A 23464-nucleotide genomic window follows, 5' to 3' on the forward strand; every position below is an offset into this window, starting at 1 on the left:
TGCCAACATCATAGCTAGTATAAAGGATCACTTATTAATCTCATCCATGTAACTGAGGTGTCCTCTGTATCCACAGGGTGTCACTAGAGATAAGAAAGTAAACCAAACTAAATAAAAATATTGTGAAGGAAGGGTGGAAATCCTGTATAAAGTAATCTTAAATGTAAACTCTATCCCTGTTATACAAAGTTCCCAATAACTGGTCTGTTTCTGTTAAAATTTAATTTCCATGGAAAATATGCATAAACTGCTAGAAGGATCCTAATTTATCTACCATAACTAGAACGTATGGTTTTATATACTTCCCTGAGATTGTTGCAGAATCCTTTATTATTTCTTATGGTACAGCTTCTTCTTCAAAGAATGCATGAAGTGTCACCCCTCTTGGGGGAAAAATTAATTCTGCATTAATTGTTAATAGTCCTGCTGTAGATGTCCTAAAAGTATTTAAGACTAAAAATACCGTAGTTCCTTGCTATTGGTTTTGATGGAGATTGAAACCCAAACATTACTTACTGTAGCTCATGGTACTTCCTTAGATGGATCATCAAGAAGAGCTCCTCCATCAACCTTTGACAGTGAAAAAACTGTGATAGAAGATAGATATTTAGTTATCTTTCTTGTAAGAAAGTTGAACTTTAAATAAGTCTTAAACTATTAACATTTTGAATTGACTTCATGCAACGTATCAGGAAAAATACAGTGTCATCAACAAGATACTTTTTCCAGTGCTTCTTTACCAGACTTGTAGCCTAAAATAGAGATAAATTCTAAACAAAATGATGTTTTACATGGGGGAATTAGAATTTATTATAATGGCTCATCTGTTTTATCCATTCCAGTAGAACGGGTGTCAAACTGCCAGCCCACGGGCTGGATGCATCACGCCAAAACCGCACCCACCTCATTGCTGGCAATGGGGAAAAAGTCACGATATGTCACGACACGTCACGTGATGTCGCAAGTTTGACACCTGTGCAGTACAATAACCAAAACCCTTCTCACACCATTAGAGAGGAAAAAAATTAAAAGTCCCACTTCACATACGTGATCATCACTTTCAGAAAAGAAACAGAAATCTTGCCATTTTCATCCCTACTAAATGACATGGAGGAGGTGAGTATTCTTTAGTGGAAATTTTTCTCTTCAGTGAGAAAATTAATTACAAATAAACAAAAGAAATGTCTAAATTAATTACAAATAAACAAAAGAAAATGCCATTTTCATTCCCCTTAAATGACATGGAGGAGGTGAGTATTCTTTAGTGGAAATTTTTCTCTTCAGTGAGAAAATTAATTACAAATAAACAAAAGAAATGTCTATTACATGTAGTTGAGTAGAAAACTATTCAAGATATTGAGTTACCAATATTATGAGCTTGCAAATACCACAAGCAGATTTTGAACTGGCACTATCCATCTGTGGAACATTTGAAATTAATTTGGAACAGCTTTTTCACATAAGATCAGAAACCATTGAGCTAAATGTAATTTAAAACCATGTGAATGTATACAAAGCATATATAGTATACATTTTTAAACATCACATCAACTTCTCCCTTTGATATATGGCTGAGGAGGAAGATATATAATAATTTTTATGCAATTTTCTTTCTGGTAGAGGAGCTCCAACTGCTCCTTCATTGGTTTGTTTTCATTTTTTTAAATAGCAAAGTATTTCCATCTCACCATAAAGAATGAAAAAAGAATTTAAAAACCCTGATAATTAAAGCTAGAATTTTTTTTTCCAGAACTTATAAACAGAAGGATGTAATAGGAAAGCCTCAGTTACATATATCAAATAGAAATTTACAGTGATGTGTTGTGTCTTAACTCCAGTGTTATACTTTAGTTCCACACAGACGGGAGGACTAAGCTGGTTTACATGAGTATCTAGAGCTTATGGCTGATCTCATAAGCCTGTGTTGCCATGTGGATTTCTGCTTTTTTTCTGTTCTGCCACAAGAGAAATAATTTTCTGGGGATTTATCTGTACATAAGGAAATACTCTGAATTCCACACAAAACATTCTTTTATTTATGAATCAGCAAGACTCTCATAGCTGTCATTTCACAGAATGATGCTATAGATTGTCTCCAAAGATTGTTCATCTGTCCCAGAAGCAACTGCTTTGATAATCATGGGCTGCATTTAAGATTTTTGATAATTCAACTGTTCTCTTGAGAGCACAAGGTAGCACACAGTCTTCCTTCATTTTAGTCCCATATCAATAATCTAGAGGGAAAGTTGGCTGAAAGAGAATGAGTGAAAGTCACTTAGAGGAAATGGAAGATTACTTGCATTCTCCTAAAACACGGGTGTCAAACTCAATCATGTCACATGACGTATTGTGACATATCATGACATTTTTTGCCTTTGCAGAGCCGGGGTGGGCGTGGTCTGCATGTGACGCATCCAGCCCGCAGGCTGCCAGTTTGACATCCCAGCCCTAAAACAAGTGATTGCCTGAACCTTCCCTTATAAAGAAGCGAGCAAAAAGCTAAGTGAACCTGGAAGGTGAGGGAGATGTAACAGCTAGGCTAAATTACGTGTGCCTCGGCATATAGTCATGCTGGTCACATGACCACAGAAATGTCTTTAGACAATGCTGACTCCCTCAGCTAACAAATGGAGAAGAGTATCATCCCCTAGAGTCAGACATGACTGGACAGGGAAAACCTTTACCTTTAGGCTAAGTAAAAAGAAAGAAGTATCTTCAGCCTATAGTCAAAAAAGTTAAGAAAGTGGCTGTTTTTTTCATGTGTTGTGTATACATAGGTTTGATTGTACATTGCAGCCGCTATCTTGACTTTTTTCATTATACTATGTGAATACCTCCAGTGTACATGGAGAAGAGATCCTTGTAAAAGTCCATTGACTTTCATCCTTCTCAATGGAAACAGCTTGTATCCTATCATTTCTATACATATAATATTATTAAACTAAATTTTAATTATTTGTTAATCAATTGCTCCACTGACTAAATGAGATAACACAATATTTCACACTAGTTCCACTAGTTTTCATGTGTTTCACACAACAGGAAGCTGTGCCATCAATTTTCAGCAATTGTGATCAGAGCAACAGAAATCTTTTTTTTTCTAAGAAAAAAAGGGAGAAATATGATGAGAAACAATCATCTGGAGAACTCACAAAGTTGTAAATAATGTTGAAAGTTGTAAATAATGTTGGGCAATGTATCAATCAATTTTTATTATGGTCTCAGACCAGCATTACAGCATTAAAAACAATAATAATAAACATAAAGATAAAAGACAGACATAATAATATATTACAACTGGTGGTGGATTATGAGTGGGCCATTAGTTGTGCAATGTATATGTATGAATGTAAGTTTGTCTTATTCCTCAAATTCAAGGCAAATAAAACAATCTGAAACATTTTAAAATGAAACTAATATGCAGAGAAAAATATGACGATGAAGAAACTTGTATACAAAGACATAATAGCTCATTATGCTTACCATTGTATAGTTGGAAAGCTATCGTATTTATAAAATTGCAGCTGCTTTCTATGGCACAAAATAAAGCTCATTGAGTCTTATTTTGTGCCTGAGTAAAGACAGGAGGTTGAGCAACTGGCCCTGTGGTGCAGCTGTAACAATCTGGAGCTGAACATGCTTAAAACTGTAAAGATGAGGATGGATTTTAAGAGGAGCCTTTCTATTTTACCACCTCTAATTATTTTCAACAACATGGTATCAGCAGTAGAGTCTTTCACGTTTTTGAGTTTTATAATCTCCCAGGAGTTGAAATGGACACTCAATATTAGAACCATCATTTAAAAGGCACAACAAAGAATGTTCTTCCTACATCATCTCAGGAAGTTCAGACTGACCCAGGAGCTGTTGATACAATTTTGCCGAGGAATTATGTACTTCTCATTTGTACTTCTATAACTGTCTGGCTTGATGCAGCAACCAAACAGGATAGGTACAGACTCCAGCGAATAGTTAGGACTGCAGAAATAACAATTGCAACTAGCTTGCCTTCCATAGAAGACCTGTATTTTAGGTGGGTCAGAAGGAGGTCCCTGGACATAAACTGTTTCCATTCCTTCCCTCAGGATGGCGTTTTAGGGCATTGTGTACCAAAACAACTAGACTCAGGGACAGTTTTTTCCTTTGTGCCACACCTAATTCTCTCAATGCTGCCTAATGTCTATTAACCCATATATAGTGTGACTGTAGTATTATTAGTTATCCTTATTATCTTCTTTAAAACCCCCCCCCCATTTTATTGTTGTTGCTCTTGTTATTATTATGTTGCTTTCATGTGCATTGAGTGCTTCTGTACCGGAGACAAATTCCCTATGTGTCTAATCACATTTGGCGAAATAAAGTATTAAATTCAATTCCCTAGAACAGACATGTCAAACTCGTGACATCACATGACGTCGCGTGATGTATTGGAACTTTTTCCCCATTGCCAGCAATGGGGTGGGCGCGGTTTCATCATGACGCGTCCAGCCCGCGGGCTGGCAGTTTGATACCCCTGCCCTAGAATGGATCAATTTTAAGACCTTATGAAAAATGAAATGAGATGACATGAGTTATATTTTGCTGGCTGCAATATATTACATGAAACATGTTAACACATAGATCCTTGTTCTAAAATTATATTTTGCAAATAGCAACACATTTACTTAGATGAACTAAAGTCAGTGCTTTTTTTCTAAAAAAAAAAAAAAAAAAAAAGGTGCCGGAACTCCCACACATCATACAACCCGCCTTGCCTACCCTACAAGATTCCATCCAAAAAAGGTGCCGGAACTCCGTTCTGGGCGTTCTATGAGAAAAAAAGCCCTGACTAAAGTAATTATACTTTGTACTTGAAGTCAGCCCTGCTGAACATAGTGGAAATCTTTTTGAAATAAACAGTATATAACTTTAATTACAAATTTTAACTGAATGTATTTTGAAAATTATTGTGAAGAATTGCTTCAGACTTTGACAAACACAACCATTCTCTGTGGTTTATTAAAACAGCTATGTCTTCCCTGCCCTTCAAGCTTTTCTGAAAGAGCCTTAAAAATCTGATTTAATTAATCAGTTAAAGTCTTGTATTTTTAATAGTTTATTTATAATATTTATATACTGCCTTCAAGGGTCATGGACATATTACATTTGCTTCTACTATTTTCTCCACAGCAACAATCTTGTGAGGCAGATTAAGCTGAGGGAGGGAAATTTGTCCAAAGTACCCAATGGGCTTCTCTATGGTGGAAGGTGAAAACTAGAATCTTGGTTTCCTTCTCTTGTACGGAGCAACGCTGTTTTTCCAAATAATTGTTGAGATTTTAAAGAGATGAAACATTTGACCTCTATACAAAGAACATTTCCTATGGTAGGTATATAAACATCCGGGGGAAGCTTCATTTCAAGTAACTGTTCACAGATGTCATGATTAAAATAGGGTCTTTGGTAAACAATTAATCAGATTAATTTCTAGACTCAGCATCTACAGTTATAGCATTTTACTAGCTTCTCATACTCTGGTTAGAGATCACTACCAACAATCCATGTTTTTCCAAATGTAATATTAGTTTATGGTAACATGTATATGGTTCAGCTCAACCAGATACATGTCTACCATATAGACATTTATTTTAAAGAGGGGAAGAGATTACAGGTAATCCTCAACTTACAACAGTTCACTTAGTGACCATTTGAAGGTGCAACAGCACTGAAAAAAGTGACTTACATTTATTGCATGTATGGTAAGGCTTCAGAGAGTCCTCAATGTACTTTGGAGAACTAGTATTTTTAGATTCCTATGATTAAGTATTCTTTAAAGGATAAATCATATGCATTTAGTATTGACTTCATAAAATATTTTTGGCAACTCAAACTTGGTATTTTGATTGATACCTTATTTCTAAATGCAAAAACTATAAATAATTTATTATTTGGTAGAACTGTAAACTAAAGAACTGAATATTAATAAAGCAATGGGTAAATATGTAGGAGTATTGAGTATATTCCTTGTGATCTTAAAATGATACCAAATCTGCCAAGCATTAGTTTTCACTTTTACTGGATATCCCAGAGGACTTTAAAAGCAGTATGCTGTTAAACTCATTATGTAGCAAGTGTAAAATAGAAGAGAGAACATTTACTCAAATGACATCGGGTTTTTTTTTTAAATTGCCATTTCAATTTAATATCTCTAAGTTTGTTAATATGGTATTATAAGATCAGTAAGGTTTAAAGATATGAATGTATTTTAGTTACATATCAAAAATGTTTATTCATAATGGAATAATTATAAGTGGAGATAAGAATGGAGAGGGGGTGGCAAAAAAAAACATTTTTAAACTTTTTGATTATTGACATGGGTTCCCTTCCTACTTATTAACTATTTCTGCAGTGGAAAGACTAAGCAACATTGTTCTATGTGTCAAGATCTAATGATGTGATTAAAAACTAGACTACGACTACACTAGTAGTCTTCGACTTATGACCATAATGGAAACTGCCCATCACAATTTTAAATCATGATGGTCAAGATTTTAAATCAAATGGGTTGATCAAATGACCAACCAGATTTTATGACTTTTTAGGGGAAATTAAGCAATGTTGCAATCATGAAGCAAACCAATGGTTTGCTATAGTTGGGTGCCAAAAACAGCAAAATTATTCTAAAATGTAGTTACATGATTATGGGATGCTGCGTAAATGCAGCCCAGTTGCAAAGCCCTCAAAATTCAGTCATGTGACTATCAGAATTTTGAATCCAGATTTTAAATAGGTCCATTTAACTTTGGTCACTGAGTGATCAATCATAAGTTGAGGACTACCTATATGTAGCATAATGTACACAATATTATTTCCTTTACACTGTATTTTTTTAATACTACAATTAAATTAATGCATAATCCCAGTGAACCATTAAGATTATTCTATTTTTTTTAAAGGAAAAGTGAATGCAATTACTGAATAGCCAGTCCTTAAGGGCTTGGTTATTTGCCTCACCAGAAGTGGCTACTAGGTTGTTACTGAGGTATATTGGCCAAACCAATAGCCTGAAGCTTGTGGGAATTGAACTACAGCCAGATTTTTTCCGGCTATTTTTGAATATGATGACACCACCAAGATGCAGACATTGGTCTCACCCATTCGAGGAAGAGCTTCTAAGGCAGTGCACAGAAATGGCCTTTGAAAATTCTCACTCAAATTGGTGTGTATCAAAATTGAACAAAGTGTTTCTCCAAACTGATTAAGGGAAGAGAAAAATTCTCAAACAATTTGCAACAAGTTTCAGAAGAATGTATTATTATTACTATTTTTTAGTGATGATGGAAAAATTGAGACTGAAAAAGTTCCAAGGGAGAAAATCCTTAGTGACGTCTTTCTTCAGGATTTAAGTAAAGCCAGGGAGGCTTGAAGACCTCTGGAGAAATAACTTTGCAATTAAAAGCCAGGATCTTCATGCAGATCCTTCAAGAAGGCCTCTAAATAACAAAAACATCTCACTTATTCCATGAACATTTATCTGAAATGCCTTTCTCCTTTGACAGAAAAATTGAAAGCAATTTTTCCTTAAACGAGAACTACAGGAAATGTTCTTGGCCAGTCACTAGGTGAGGAAGCCACTGGTCTCCGAGCAAAACAACAACAAAAAAACCCCCAGCCCAATCGCGTAGTGCTGGCCCAGGATGATTTTCTAGCTCTTTCCTGAGCGATGCACCAACGAGATCGTTTCTCTCCAGCCAAACGCCGAGTCCGTGCAGCTGTAGATTCGGGCTTCTCCGGCGACGTCCCTCCTCCGTGTAAGGAAATGCTGCAAGATGCTCCCATGTCATCCGCGGCTCCAGAGACCGAGGCTCTGGCGGTTGGAAGAGAGCAGCCCGGTTTTTTAAAAATGGGGCGGCAGGACCGAGGTCTTTCGAGCTCTCCGCCTTTCCTAGCCAAGGAACGGAAATTTGTCTTTTGTCCTCCACTTTCCGCCCCCTCCCCGGTGCTGGTGTCGCTGTTGCTGAAGGGAAGTGAAAATGAAATCGGCTTTTCTGAGAAATGATGAAAGCGGCCGAGCCCGCCAATGAGCAGCTGCGCCCAACTTCCGCACCTCTTTCACTCCAGCCCCCACCTCCCTTCTGCACAAACAGGCCTCGGAGAGGTGGAGGAGAGGGGGGGGGGAGGAAGGGAAGGGAGGAGGAGGAGGAATTTCCAAGATTGGACTCCTCGCTCCTTCTCGCCTTGTTTTGCTTTCGATCTGGCGTCAGGACTAATCCCCGCCAAATACAGAGGAGGAATAACTTTTAGTTTTGCTCCCGCGATTTATTCCGTCGCCGGTTTTCCTTTCCATTTTGCGTCTCTTGGCAACCGTGACAACCTTGAGGAATTACATAAATACCGGGAAACACATAATTGGTAAGGTAAATCCAGAGCAATCTTTTTTTTTTACAATCAGAAACCAAGACCCAATAACCGTACACATTTCTTTCATCTGATTTTGCATTTACGCATATGCTGGACGCGTTTTAACCCAAATGCAAAGGCCGTGGCGGGTCATATGATGTTAGGCGCAGCTACTGACAAGAGAAAGCCGGGCTTTTAATTTCACTTTTGGATTTGCAGGGAAGAGAGGCACGGGAAGGACGTGTTTCTCTTTCAGGCTCCGCAGTCGAGGACGGACCTGGGGTGGGGGCGGCTGGCGCGGCGGCGAAACATGTCAGTGGCAGAAACCCCAACCCCAGCGTCCCTTTTGGTTCTCTTCTCGGCGTCGGCGGGGCGCGGAGAAACGGGCTTTCGGAGTGCGAAAAACTCTCGGAATGTCACAACCGAGACGATTCTCGCCGAGCGGGGATTCCCTCCCCCCCTGGCAATTTTCCTTGAACCCCAGCGGAGACGAGCTCTTGGAGTTGCGGAAAGGGCGCTTGCTTTGCCATCCGCTGGCCAGGCGGATAGTCTCTCTGGTAATCGGAAAACCGAGGTGAGCCAGCAGCCCTCTGCTTTGCTTTCCGTTTTCGGGCAGGGAAACGCGTGCAGGTCGGGGGAGACATTGGCCTTCTCGGTTCCCACCCTTGCAGGACTTTGGACCGGCTCGTGGCGGGATCAGGCCCTGTTGGGAGGCGCTGCCAAAAGCGTCCCGGGCGGGGAGAGTTTTTGCCCAATTTTTCTTGATGTTTGTGCTGCAAGAGAAAGGCGGACACGGAAGGAGTGGGGGCCATAAGTGTGCATCGCAGGAAAGGGCGCATTTTGCTGTCCCCCGAGGCACCGCGCCAGCCTTCGCTGCAGGCAACCGAGAGGAAGAATTCCGAGCGGAGCAGCCCTGCCGAGGGGCAGGGGTAAGACGGTCATTTTCTCCTAACAAGTCATTGGTGCTTTGGGAGAACCAGGAGGGGCCGCTGTGTCAGCATAATGTGTCCCCCTCCCCCAAATATCCCGCGAAGGCGGCTGTTACACAAGCCAGCTGGGTCACTTCCTTTTCTCAGCGGCCGGGTCAAGTCGTGACGTAGATGCTCGTCTGGCCAATCGGGGAACGGATCCTCGGCGATGGAACGCCTCTCTTGCTACTTTTACCGCTCGCGCGCTATGTTGGGTTCCAGGAAGCAGGGAATGGGAAAGGGCCCAAGGGTAACCCGACGACTCCCAGGCGCTGATCTGATGCTTTTCGAGTGGGAAGTGCGGAAGAGTCCTTCCTAGCCTGATGTCCCCTGTGTTACATTTCAGGCTCCTTACGCTTTGAAAAAATATGGCTGGGAATGGTAGAGGTTGCCCTTCCAGGAAGGCTAAGGTTAAAGCCAGCACATCTGGTACAGATGCTAACTAGAACACAGTTAGATCAGGTGCGCGGACTTCGGGGAAGTCTGTTGTGCTTCAGTTCTTTCTGAATGCAGGTCCTTTAGAAATGGCTCTAAATGATTATGCAGTGTACTAGATCAAACTCTCATGCTGATTGAATTGATGTGGGGTATCTTTTACCATGCTTTAAGTATTGCACATTTGTGAGAATTAAGCCAGTTGTGAGAGCCAGTTTGGTTCAGTGGTTTAAGCATCAGATTAGAAAGCAGAAGTTTGTGAGTTTTAGTCCCGCCTTAGGCACGAAAGAAGGCCTTGCGGGGTTGCTGTTGTGGGGAAAATAAGAGGAAGGAGGTGTATTAGGTATGTTTGCCATCTTGAATTCAGGTACCTCAAAAAGCAAAGCAGGGTTGGACCTGGTTTGTCCATGAATAGAAGACCACTAGGAAATGCCAGGCTAGATTGGAAAAAGATACCAGAAGAAGGGAATAGTAAATCTTACTGTTGCCCAGATAGAGGCTTTACATATCTTGAAACACACATAGTGTTACCACAACTAAGCGTTTTGGTGGGTTTTAGCTGCTAGTGATATGAATGGAAGCAGCCTTGGGGATGCCAACAGCACAGTCCATGCAAATACTGTTTTCACTACTATACTTGAAATAAATATTTTTGAGTACTGACTGTACTGAGTCTAAAAATAGGTTACCCGTAGTTTTGTGCGTTTTGATTTTTGACATGAAACTGCGGTTAGCTTTGCAAGCAGCAATTAAAATCTAGTATTAATGTGTTTCCTTATTACCATACACTATAAATAAAACAAACAGATTAAAATGCATGGAACATTAAAGTTAATGTTCTGTAATTATTTTTTCAATACAATAAGATTTTCTTATGAATTGATGTGCATAAGAACAAAGCTAAATAATTTACCATATCTTTTTCTGGTTTCCAAATTATATCTTGCAATGCATACCATTGCCCTTTTTTGTGTAGAAAAAATTATTCAGCTGGAAGACTCAATTGTTGGAAGATAAGGAACATTTATGGCTTCAGTCTAGAAAAAGTTCTGGTGTTTTATTGAGGTCAGTAAGACAACTTGTGAAATAACTGTATAATGAAGTGAACACATCTGAAATTTGAAAACTGAAAAAGCAGATTTAATCTTCTGTTTGGAAGAAGACATATTACCTCCGGCATTATGGCAAGATATGCAGCTTTGTTTGTGTTTCTTAGATTTCATTAAGCATTTTTAAGTTATGTCCTTTCCTTAAATTCCTTTACTCCTTGTACATAAAGTTATTTATGTGCTATATGTGTGTATTCAAAAATGAAATAGAAGTATTTATAATTTTTAAACAGTACTAAGCTATGACTTTGTTTATACAGCTCTGGTATAAATATATATTTTAAATATAGAATGAATATATATTAGAATACTCTTAGGAAAATCTATAGCAAAATAATAGTATTACATGACAAATATCTATAGTAATGCTATGATGAATCAAAATAGCATCTTGTTCCCTAATACAAGACTTATTTAGAGGATGTTCTATGTAAAAAAAAATTAATTTCCAAGCTAAGCAATTTATCTTATTGATAAAAGTACAAATAATTGGCTGAACAAATGAGCTTTAAATTCTGTAACTCTTATAAAATAGTAAAAAAATATTGAAAACAGCATCTTATACTTTTCTTTCTTAGATGATAATTAGGTTTCAAATTTATGGATACCAAAGAATTAATACCAACACCTGGTTTGGTAAAACCAGATTTGCCTTATTTCCACCACTGGAGGAAATATTTCTCTTGCATTTGATGTTTGTTGGGGGTTATAAATAAAAGGCAAGGTAGCAAAGGGGTGGTTTTCAGTCCATCTTAAAACATCTGTGGGAAATTCATTTTATGGGGAAGTTATCTCTCCCATTTAAAGAATGTTACTGATTTACTTTGGGTCAAACATCAGTTGAAAATAGCTTGATTTTTTTTTTTGCTTCTCTCACTTTAACGATATTAGTGGTTTACTTTGAGTCACGTTTAGTTTCCCATCAATGTGGACATGAAGTTCTGGATTTTACAGTTCTACTTGCCCTGTTTGATGTGGTAGATATCCCATGCTATGTCAGCCTTTGTTGCTTTGGAGAGAACAAATCAAGTAGAGACCTTCAGAAGCCTAGCACAAATGTGTGGACAGTCTGTTACTTCTTCTCAAGCTTTTAGCTGAATGGCTTGCAGCAGAAGTCTTTATACTGCATTAGGAGAGAAAAGAAAAGCCACATTAAGTTTTTGTTGTGTTTTGAAGACCAAGCATGGAAACAGTGACAAGATTTCATGTCTTAAGGATGGAGCAAGACTCTGGCATCCACAAACTTCGTGTTGACTGACAAAACTCAGCTAAAATGTGTGAGAATCTTTGCATGCTCTAGCAATTGATTAATGAATGCTTATTTTAATGTGATATTTCTCTGTTCATCTGTATAAAATAAACATTCTTTATGGAAATGGATCTTGATGTCTTTGCAGTGTAAATAAATTCATCTCTAGGGAGTGGCTAGAGTGTAAATCCTATACCTACTAAATGTGGATGCAGTTATTAAAGGTGCTATTGTTTTGGAAAAACCTGGGAACTATGAGGTTATATAAAGTTTGGCATATTGAAAACAATGACTATTGTTTAAACAAAGAAAACAAATGTGTTTCTATGTGTGGGTGAATATTCTGAATCAAAGAAGGAAATGGAGTGGAATAAAAGTACATTCACTGTTTGTTGACCACGTGAAGAGATTTAGGCAACTTGATCTTGCTTATGGAGCATCAGGTTTTACGGAACAGAATGGAAATTGCTTATAAATATAGAAACATAACATTGCATTCACAGAACTTTCAGTGCCAATGATACTGAAGTACAATCACAAGTCACAATCCATTTGGAATGATTTTTATTAATGAGACATATTTTATATTGGTTCCTACAATTTTAGAAAAAAATGTACTTTCAAAACTGCTTGGTAGTACAGGTGCAAGAAATGCTTTAAGACCATGACCAGGACAGCAACCGACATAAATGAATGAGTCATTCTCTCCCATTAAAGCAAGAAAAAACATCCTGTCAACATATTGTTAATATTCTTTATAGCAAGTTATTCACAGCACTGAGAATCTGTTTGATGGAACAGTTAAGGCATCAGGCTAAAAACCCAGAGACTGTGAGTTCTAATCCTGCCCTAGGTACAAAGCAACTAGGTCAGTGGTGGCGAACCTATGGCACGGGTGCCAGAGGCGGCACTCAGAGCCCTCTCTGTGGGCACGCGCACCGTCACCCCAGTCCTAGGCCTTCAGCTGGGTTTTATAAAACCTTTTCGCTTTAGGCCTTCACTGCCGCCATGTGCAAAAAAAAAAAAAGGTTCAATCAATCAGTCAATTTCAACTTCTTGGGGGGGGAAAAAAAAGATCTTGCAAAGTTGGAATTGATTGATTGAACTTTTTAGTCCCACCCAGTCTGCTGTTACTACCGCAGCCACGCCCACCCAATTGGTCACACCCAGCCAATGGGCCACACCCACCCGGCACTCGACGATGCATAAGTGGGTTTTGAGTTGCAGTTTGGGCACTCAGTCTCTAAAAGGTTCGCCCTCACTGAACTAGGTGGCATTGGGCCAGTCACTCTCTCAACCCTATGAAATAGCCAATAGCAAATCACTTCTGGAAAAACCTTGCCGAGAAAACTGCTCAACTTAGGGCAGTCTCTAGTAAACAGACACAATAAAATATATACATTTTCTCACCATCAACAACTTTCTAAGAAATGCCTTCTCTTGTAGTACAGAATTATTTTTAAAAGATGCAGGGATCTATGTTTTCTGTTTAGTATATTTTTGATGTGAATGGAATAAGTAACAGGGCTATCATCCCTTTTTAGGAGGTGAGAGTTCTTTACAAAAAGGAAATAGATAGGTTCACACCCCTAGAAAAACTTTTATAAGCGTGTCCAAAATTTGGATTCTGCATGTTTTACTGCCTCTGGTTTGAGTAGCAGATTTTATGTAATATTGCAAATCAGTATTGATGAAGGGTGGCCTTCCACTTCTGTATCCATTATTTGGAAACGCCTATCTCTAATTGCATGTAGAAAATAGGTCATTTTTCTATCATATTTAGACAGTGTATAGCCAGTTTGCAGAATGAACATTGGGGATTGCCTGGACCCTTGCCATGAAAAGCATCACATATTCAAGGAGTTAGGGGTCACTGACACTAAGAATGCAGTTTCTTCAGGAGATAGTTCTTTGCCTGAGTTTGGCTATCTGTCTGGGAAAATTGTTTAAAAACTTTTTATCTGAAACTAATCTTACAGGATGGATCCATGGTTCATTCCATCTTTCTTGATAGATTGTTCCCCTCCCCCCACTTCATTTAGTGGTTGATTGTGGTTACAACAGCAATGAAAAACTTTATGACCAATCCATGCATGTATGACCTTTGCAGGTCTGTAAAGCAAATAAAGCTGAATAAGATCATAAGCACAGTTGCAGTTACACTTAGCATCTGCTTCACTTAATAATAAATTGCCAGTTCCAATTCTGGTTACTAAACAAAGACTATCTGAATAGAGATCAAATAAAAACTCTGATTGAGACAAGCAGAAAGACAGAGAGGCCTTGAACCATTCCAAGGAAGCTCCTTCTCTACATTTAAATACTGTAATTCTGCAATATTTTCTGTTTCTCAACAGACAGCTTTTATCTTAGTAAAGCTTAATGTCTTGTCTTCTGGGGTGTTGAGGGAAGGTACAGTGACGGAAAATTTATTTGATCCCCTGCTGATTTTGTACGTTTGCCCACTGACAAAGAAATGATCAGTCTATAATTGTAATGGTAGGTTTATTTTAATAGTGAGAGACAGAATAACAACAAAACAATCTAGAAAAACACATTTCAAAAAAGTTATACATTTGATTTGCATTTTAATAAGTGAAATAAGTATTTGATCCCCTATCAATCAGCAAGATTTCTGGTTCCCAGGTGTCTTTTATACAGGTAACGAGCTGAGATTAGGAGCACTCTCTTAAAGGGAGTGCTCCTAATCTCAGCTTGTTACTTGTATAAAAGTCATCTGTCCACAGAAGCAATCAATCAGATTCTAAACTCTCCACCATGGGCAAGTCCAAAGAGCTGTCCAAGGATGTCAGGGACAAGATTGTAGACCTACACAAGGCTGGAATGGGGTACAAGACTATCACCAAGCAGCTTGGTGAGAAGATGACAACGATGCGGTTATTCGCAAATGGGAGAAACACAAAATAACTGTCAATCTCTCTTGGTCTGGAGCTCCATGCAAGATCTCACCTCGTGGAGTTTCAATGATCATGAGAACGGTGAGGAATCAGCCCAGAACTAAACGGGAGGATCTTGTCAATGATCTCAAGGCAGCTGGGACCATAGTCACCAAGAAAACAATTGGTAACACACTATGCCGTGAAGGACTGAAATCCTGCAGTGCCTGCAAGGTCCCCCTGCTCAAGAAAGTACATGTACAGGCCTGTCTGAAGTTTGCCAATGAACATCTGAATGATTCAGAGGAGAACTGGGTGAAAGTGTTGTGGTCAGCTGAGACCAAAATCAAGCTCTTTGGCATCAACTTGCTGTGTTTGGAGGAGAAGAAATGCTGCCTGTGATCCCAAGAACACCATCCCCACCGTCAAACATGGAGGTGGAAACATTATGCTTTGGGGTGTTTTTCTGCTAAGGGGACAGGACAATTTCACCGCATCAAAGGGATGATGGACGGGGCCATGTACTGTCAAATCTTGGGTGAGAACCTCCTTCCCTCAGCCAGGGCATTGAAAATGGGTCGTGGATGGGTATTCCAGCATGACAATGACCCACAAAACACGGCCAAGCAACAAAGGAGTGGCTCAAGAAGAAGCACATTAAAGTCCTGGAGAGGCCTAGGCAGTCTCCAGACCGTAATCCCATAGAAAATCTGTGGAGGGAGCTGAAGGTTCGAGCTGCCAAATATCAGCCTCAAAACCTCAATGACTTGGAGAGGATCTGCAAAGAGGAGTGGGACAAAATCCCTCCTGAGATGTGTGCAAATCTGGTGGCTAGCTACAAGAAATGTCTGACCTCTGATTGCCAATAAAGATTTTGCCACCAAGTACTAAGTCACGTTTTGCGACTTATTTCATTTCATTCATTAAAATGCAAATCAATTTATAACTTTTTTGAAATGCGTTTTTCTGGCTTTTTTGTTGTTATTTTGTCTCTCACTGTTAAAATAAACCTACCATTACACTTACCGTATAGATTGATCATTTCTTTGTCAGTGGGCAAATGTACAAAATCATCAGGGGATCAAATATTTTTTTCCTTCACTGTATGTATTCCATTTTGCAGAATGCTGATGTCCATGTTTGGATGAAGCTTTAGAAAGAGTTGCTCATGTGTTGATCCACTGCTCATTTTAGGCCATCTGGTGCTTAAAGCTTAAAGCCCTTCCTTAATAAGAACTTGTGCTGGTTCGAAGAGAAAATTGTGCATTAGCATATTGGTCACCAATATCTCCAGCTAAATTCTGTTCAGCTGAGATTGCTATTAAGATATGTTGGGTTGGAATCTGATCTTATGGTCATTCTATAAATCTAATTTTTTTAATTCCAGGTTACTATATTTTACTTCCATTTTTGGCTGTCTTTGGTGGTAAATAAAGCAATGATATTTGTGGTATGATATTTTTATTTATTATTAAATCCTTGTCCAATTCAGTGCCATCATTGTGGATGATGAACTTAAAATATTCTATTTTCTAAGTGGCATTTAAAAGTTACAGCTGGCACTTCTTGGTAAAACTTGAAAGATATGAAAAAATAGAGTAGTATAAACAGTAATTGCAGAGTTTGTAGAGACGTGAAGGTCAAAGTCCACTGGTTTTATCTGAACATAGTCAAACTTGTAGGCATACGACTGTCTCTAAGTTCTTAAGCTTGAACTGTTTGGAAAATCTAATCAGCTAGCCTAACAATTGTGGCCCCCAAACCTCCCATCCTCCTACATTGTTGCCCAGAATGTAAAATAATGTGTTTTTCAAACTTGGCAACTTTAAGCTGTATGACTTCAATCCCCAGAATTCTCCAGCCAGCCATGACTATATGCTCAAGGTTTTATATTTTTAATAAATATTCCAAAGGGGATTGATGATTGATGACTCACAAAAGGGCAATAGAGCTACATGAAGGAGCTTAGAACACTGATTCCAAATCTTACCAAGCAATACTATAACTTAGTTGTCTGAACACAATTTCTGGGAATGTGAGTCATTAGGTACATCAGAAATTCCCTACTCATTTGCAAAAGAGCAGCAACAACAGCAAAAAATCAGCTTATGGATCAACTGGACTTAGGAGAATAGCTCCTTAATCAGGAGGAAGTACAGTGTTCCTTGTCAAGTAAAATTTCCCCTGGCAGCTTTGTATATTTGTTTATGGATGGGGCGATTAAGCTCTAAGTGTTGATTGTGTAATAAGTAATAATGGACTTTGGGCTTTTGTCTGCTTCAGAGTGGCATTGAGTAATTGTGTTCCCACTCTAATGGTTTACTTTTGAAAAGCAGTAGTCTGCACCCTCTCTGATTTTGTAGAACTTTACTTAATGCAGTGGAACAGATAGAAGGTTGGGGATCTAAAATCAGTTGTCAGTCCTTAACCCAAGCCTAAATATTTTGTGTCCTAATTATTTGAGCTGCTGAATTGAGGTAGTAGCTTGGTTCAAACACAATCATTGCTAGCTGTTTTGTCTGGTTTATTTCTACATACATGGTTAAATCTCGGTTTGCAGTCCTACTTTGTAGGTCAAAGCCTAGCCGTGATCTTTCACTTCATATGCTGAGGCAAATGATAGCTTGTGCCAGGGTTGAAAAGACGAGAATTTCTATAAGTTAGAAAAAAAGTGCAAGCCTAATCCCTTTAAAGGTTCATTCAGTTTCTTATAGCACTGTCGTCAATTATGTTTCGTAGAGGGTTTTGTTTTGTTTTGTTTTGGTGTCTTCAAGGCAGTCATGACTCCTGGTGATTGCCTAGACCAGGGGTGTCAAACTGCTGGCCTGTGGGCCGGTTGCATCATATGGAGGCCGCGCCCACCCCAGCTCCGGCAATGCAAAAAAAGTTGTGATACGTCGCATCATGTCACGTGACGTGGCAAGTTTGACACCTGTGGCCTAGACTAACCCTAACCCCTGTAGTTTTATTGGCAACATTTCATAACTGATTTGCCATTGCCTACTTCTTAGGGATGAGAAAGTGTGACTCACCCAAGCTGGCACTGAACTAGGTTTATCTAAAACCTAATTGTCAACCCTAAAGTAAACTGTGTAATACATTAGTGTTGGCTCCAGAAGTAAGAGGAAAATAAGTAATTCTTGCATTAGGGGTCTTTTCATATTTTGTATATATTGCTTTCAATATGACAACCATTTATTGCAAAGAACATTGATATGACTTTGCATTGACTTAAGTGGCAAGTGGTTTCTGCCCTATACAGTGCCAAATATGCTGAATCACCATACTGGGTCGTTCAAGCCTTTTCCATATTTTTCCACAAGTGATAGATATCTTAATATTAAGAAAATAGGTTTCGGCTTATACATATAAGTTCCAACATAAGCACTAATGGCATCTGTCTTTATCCCTGTTAGGCCATCTCTGATGGCAGCATTGCTTTGAGGCCATCTTTGATTGTATGGCTCAGATAGAAGATACTGCAGATGTACCTATGGTGTTAGAATGAAGAAGCCCATTGCTATCTATAGATGAAGTGCAGACAGCTTGTGTGCGTCCCAAAATACTTGGATAACTGTGAACGAGTTTTGATGAGGGACTCACATTTGGGATTGGGAAGCGGTTGGTAGTCACATCAAATTGGATAGCAACCTGAGTTGATAAGGCAAGGGAGTGTCCCTTTACTATGTTTTTTATGATTTTGCAACCATGATTTTATTTAAAATATTGCTGAGGTATTATTTATACAGAGACTGATATAATTGTATTTATCTGTCATTCCAAATAAAGCAAGTCAGAGTTCTTAATTAGTGACTGCTTGGGCAATGGGCAAAAGTGATGCTATTCACAGTAGTTCCATGTTTATTGGTTTGTGGATTGTTGTGTATATTTCTCGGCAGGAAGCAAAATAAGTCCTGGCATTAAATCTGCATGCTTGTTATGCAAATTGTGTGAGAGTGTAAAAAACTTGATTAAAAGGAGGTTTTATGACAAGTTGAAGCAGGCGGGCACTTGAGTTCTGTAGAGTTCTCTTTCTGCAGTACTTGGGAGCCTTCCTTCAGAAGTACAAAGAACTGCTCATTTTACAACGGTCATTGCAGCTATTATCATTGAACAGAGGTCATTGGACCATTATTGAATGGGACCCAATACAGCTGAAAAGAAACAAGTTGGTAGGATTTTGGGGTACACCAAGCAGGTATAGGAAACCTGGAGTCTAATGGGCATACTTGGGACCTTGAGTGCACTCTTTAAGTAAAGATGATGGTGGAATCTAACACTTTGGCTTGTAGCATGCTAGGTTTTTAAGTCAAAGTATTTGCCAACAACAAAATTACTGCTGTTCATGGTGGAAAAATATTCTCTACTTGGGAATGGAGAACAAAGAAATGTTTATTTCATATCTGTCTAGTGAACCTATTAGGAGAAGTATTCAGTATTCATTTCTATAATATTCATTTGTTACTATAAACATGCTCCTTGTCAAGGCTGTCCACAAGGTATGGTCAAAAAAGTCAGGATGGTTGGCCCAACACTGCTATCCTAAAAAATCCTATTCTCTATTTTGTGTTTTCACTGTGCCAATTATTCCTGTGTGTATGTGGCAGATAAAAAAATAAACTTCCATTTCAGTTCTTATCAGGAAAGTAAGACTATCTTCCATAAAAGGCTCTCACTGCCCAGAGCTTTTTATAAAAAGAGTTCACAGCAACAAAAGGAACAAAAGCAACGAGATGTTTTATAAAGCATCTTATTTAAATGTGGGGCAGAGAAGAAAGAAATGTACATATGATTTTTAGATGGTCCTAATCCAAATTCTCTGGAAAGAAAGATCCGTCACCTACATAATAGTGGAGACTTGTGCCCATATTTTTAAGGCTGTGCCTTAATATATAGATACAGATGGTCCTCCTTTAAGGACCAAAATTGGAACTGGCAATTTGGTTATTAAGTGAAGTGGTCAAAATGAAATTGTGACTGTGCTTATGGTCTTACTTCATTTTTATTTTTTTTTTTTGCTGTACAGACTTGTGAAAGCCATAAATGCAAGGATTGGTTACAAAATTATTTTTTCATCACTATTGTAACTGCAGTCAGTCACTAAATGAGGCAGCTGCTAAACAAGGACTGCCTGTAGTTTACCTCTTATGAACTCGCTAAACTCTTTGGAGAGTTTTATAATTTGGCCCCTGACCTTAAAGCAATTACTATAGAAGATGTATTTACTGTATAACAGGACCAAAAGTAATCTTAAAACACCTGGAGGTTAGAGAATCCTAAATAAAACTGAAACAGTGTCAAAACTAACAAAAAGCTGACAGCAATCATAGCTGCTGCTATGGTTTGGTTTAACTTATTTTTTCCAGTTGCTGACTAAAACCAATCTAAGTATAATACCCAGTCCAGTTTCATTTCTTATTTCTTCTGTTCACTGGTTTCAGTTTGTGTTTCCGATTTTGATAAGACACTTGCTTGGTCTTTATAATTTGTGTAAACTTCTTGCTTTTTTCAAGCTTTTAAAAAATTCTTACAGAAAGAGACTTCCCAGTCTGGTCTGACTCAAAGAAAAAATTCCACTGATTTTATTAGTAGTTTACTTTTGAGTCATTGTGCAATCTACTGTGAGAGCGTTTGCTTGTTATCCAGCTTTGTGTTGAAGATGTGTGAAAAAATACTGATCCTAAAGCAGAGGTATTATTTTTTTTTAAATAGGTCATGAGTGAGGGGCAAGGACTGCATGTGAGAAAGTAGGTAGGGACAAGGGGAAAAAAGAACCTTAAGATAATTAAATTTTACAGCTAACAATAGCAATAGCACTTAGACTTATATATTATTTCATAGTGCTTTACAATCCTCTCTAAGCATTTTACAGAGTCAGCATATTGCCCCCAACAATCTGGGCCCTCATTTTACTAATCTCGGAAGATGGAAGGCTGAATGAACCTTGAGCCAGTCAGAATCGAACTCCTGGTTCGATTCTGCAGTGAATAGAGTTAGCTTGCAATACCACCCCGGCTCAGTTGTTACAATATACTCTGTATATTAAATGATTGTCTCCTTTTGTCATATTGGAAATTAAAATTTGATGCTAAATATTGAAGAAACTTTGAAAACTGCATTAGAAACTCCGAAGGGCACAAGAGGTAAACCTGATTTCTCGAGTAGATATGTGTCCTAGAGAAACTCTTTCTTAAAAAACATACTGGTAGCAACAAAGACTAGAAGCACTACAGTCCAGTGAGAACTGTACATCTCAGGATGAATGTGAGCAAGTTGCTTTATTAATTGCAACTCTCTCTCAAACTTCCCCTTTCTTTTGAACAGTTAAATATTGTGAAGAGTGCAGACAATTTAATCATACCACATTACATACAGAAGCACCATTAACCTCTTGACATAACGCCAGATACCCACATCGCTTAACCAACATTATTATAGAACCCAGTAGCATTTGACTTCATGTTAGGGCTACACCATCTGCTCTTCCTTTTGAAGTGATACATGTCATCAACCACCAATAATAACTTTTAGGTTTCTATCTAGAACATGGGTCAGTCTCAATACAAGAGAATAAATAGAAGTATGATTTAAAAATAGTATCTTTAGAAACTAGTGGAAGAACATTTCAACTGATTATAAATTAAGTCTGCATCAAAGATAAGTCCTGGGTGATTATTTACAGTGTGAAATTTATTAGCGAATTTTATTTTAACCAAACAGAAAGCTTATGTCCACTGGAGGTATTAAATTAGCCCAGTTGAAAGTATTACTAGTAAATAGATTTCATTTTTATTTTATTCATGTTTATTTTATATGTACTTAGTCTCCTTAGAACTATCATGGATCTGACACTTTTGGGCATTCAGTGTTTTTATTTTCTCATACTGAGGAGAAGATATCATGTAACTGTCAGACAAGATCATAAACCTCTTACAATGTGCGATTATTTCTTTGTTGTAAGTGGCCACTGCCCACTTGATGCCACAATTTTGCTTATGAACAAAATTGAGTAACGATGCTATTTGAAACTATACATTGTCTTTTACGGATGTATTTGTGGGTCTTCATTACTACCTTCTTGTATATATTATGGCTGGGTTTCTACTACATGGGACTTTTGATGAGAAGTAGATTATCTGCACTGCTGAGTCAATAGAAAAACTTTTTTAGCTTGCAGCTGTTTAGGAGAGATACTGTAGGGAAGTCTCTTGAGAGAAGTATCTTGGTACTACCTTCTGTTCTCTTCTGCTTTGTAGGTGTAGAGATGATTAAGAGAAAGCAACCATCACACTGGTTGTGTGTTTGTGTGTGTAGGAAGAACGGAGAATGGACAGTGGGAAAGAGGACACATGGGCGTTGGCAACATGGGACAAGTGATGTGACATGCATTATAACATCATCAAACAAATACAGTTTGCTAGGCTTCTAGCTAATGCCTTTGAGGGGATAAAGAAAGCATATTCTATATTCTCTGGCTTGTGGCTGATTTACACCATTATTTTGTTAACCATTAGTTGTTGAGTAAAACACAATTTCTAAAGTTTACATATGCTAAGTGATACACCATAGCTTACCAATTGTAATGGCTAACTTCACACCACATAGATTACACCAGGGGTAAATAAACCAGCTTATGAATTGGTGTGTTGTGCAAACAAAATCTGAGATTAGTTTCTATAATAGGTGGTTGTATTCGCTTTCAAAGAAAATGTACATTTCTTTGAATTGATTGAATTAGTTTTTTCTCTGTCCATTATCTATTTTCTATGAAACTGATATGTTATTGTGCTTTGTGGAAATTTGTGTGTTTTGTCAGATTTGGGTCTCAGGCTTCAATTCTAACTTATAGAGTTTTTTGGCTAAAATTTCCATAAAAGTCATCAACTCAACTTCTGTAAAATGAATATTGAAACAGAAAACAGGAACAGAGATAGACTTCCCTTCATCTAAGAGCCAAAAAGAAAAGAAAACTGATCTTTAAGCTCTTCTGCCCTGTAGACAAAGAAGAAATTAAATTACTCTTCAGGAAAGTGTATATGAGGTTATAGTTTCTCTGCTCTGGGGTCTTTAGGTTCAGGTTAGTAAATATCTCCTAATTAGACTGGGCCAGAATTGCTGAAGGGTGAATTCTCTGGCTCCCACTGCTGATTTTTTTCAGAGCCAAGAGCCACCACGAACAGTGCACTTTAATGGCTGTCCTCATATCTGGTTCCAGAAGACTTGTTTCAGGTGAGACCAACATGAAGCAACAATCTTACCTTATATTGTAATATGTTTATTAGTCAGGGAGACTGCAAGTTGACAACATATAGGACTAACCTAAATCCTTGTCTAGTTTGCATTTATGCTAATGCCTAAATGCAGATGGTGACAGGGATGCTTAATAAGAGCAGTTATAGCAGCCTGCAGGGTCTCATCTTTGACTTT

General features: G+C 38.2%; 1 protein-coding gene across 1 annotated transcript in view; it reads left to right on the forward strand.

Moving 5' to 3' along the window:
* Nucleotides 1–8175: 8175 nt before the first annotated feature.
* The window catches only part of IRF2 (interferon regulatory factor 2), a 35011-nt gene continuing 19722 nt past the window's right edge, over nucleotides 8176–23464 (forward strand). The window contains exon 1 of the mRNA XM_015831802.1: nucleotides 8176–8391. The gene's annotated coding sequence lies outside the window, so the exon portion shown is untranslated. The remainder of the gene's footprint in view (nucleotides 8392–23464) is intronic.

The sequence above is a fragment of the Protobothrops mucrosquamatus genome, unplaced genomic scaffold, assembly GCF_001527695.2.
Source record: "Protobothrops mucrosquamatus isolate PMUCROS unplaced genomic scaffold, P.Mucros_1.0 scaffold_280, whole genome shotgun sequence".
Classification (NCBI taxonomy): Eukaryota; Metazoa; Chordata; class Lepidosauria; order Squamata; family Viperidae; genus Protobothrops; species Protobothrops mucrosquamatus.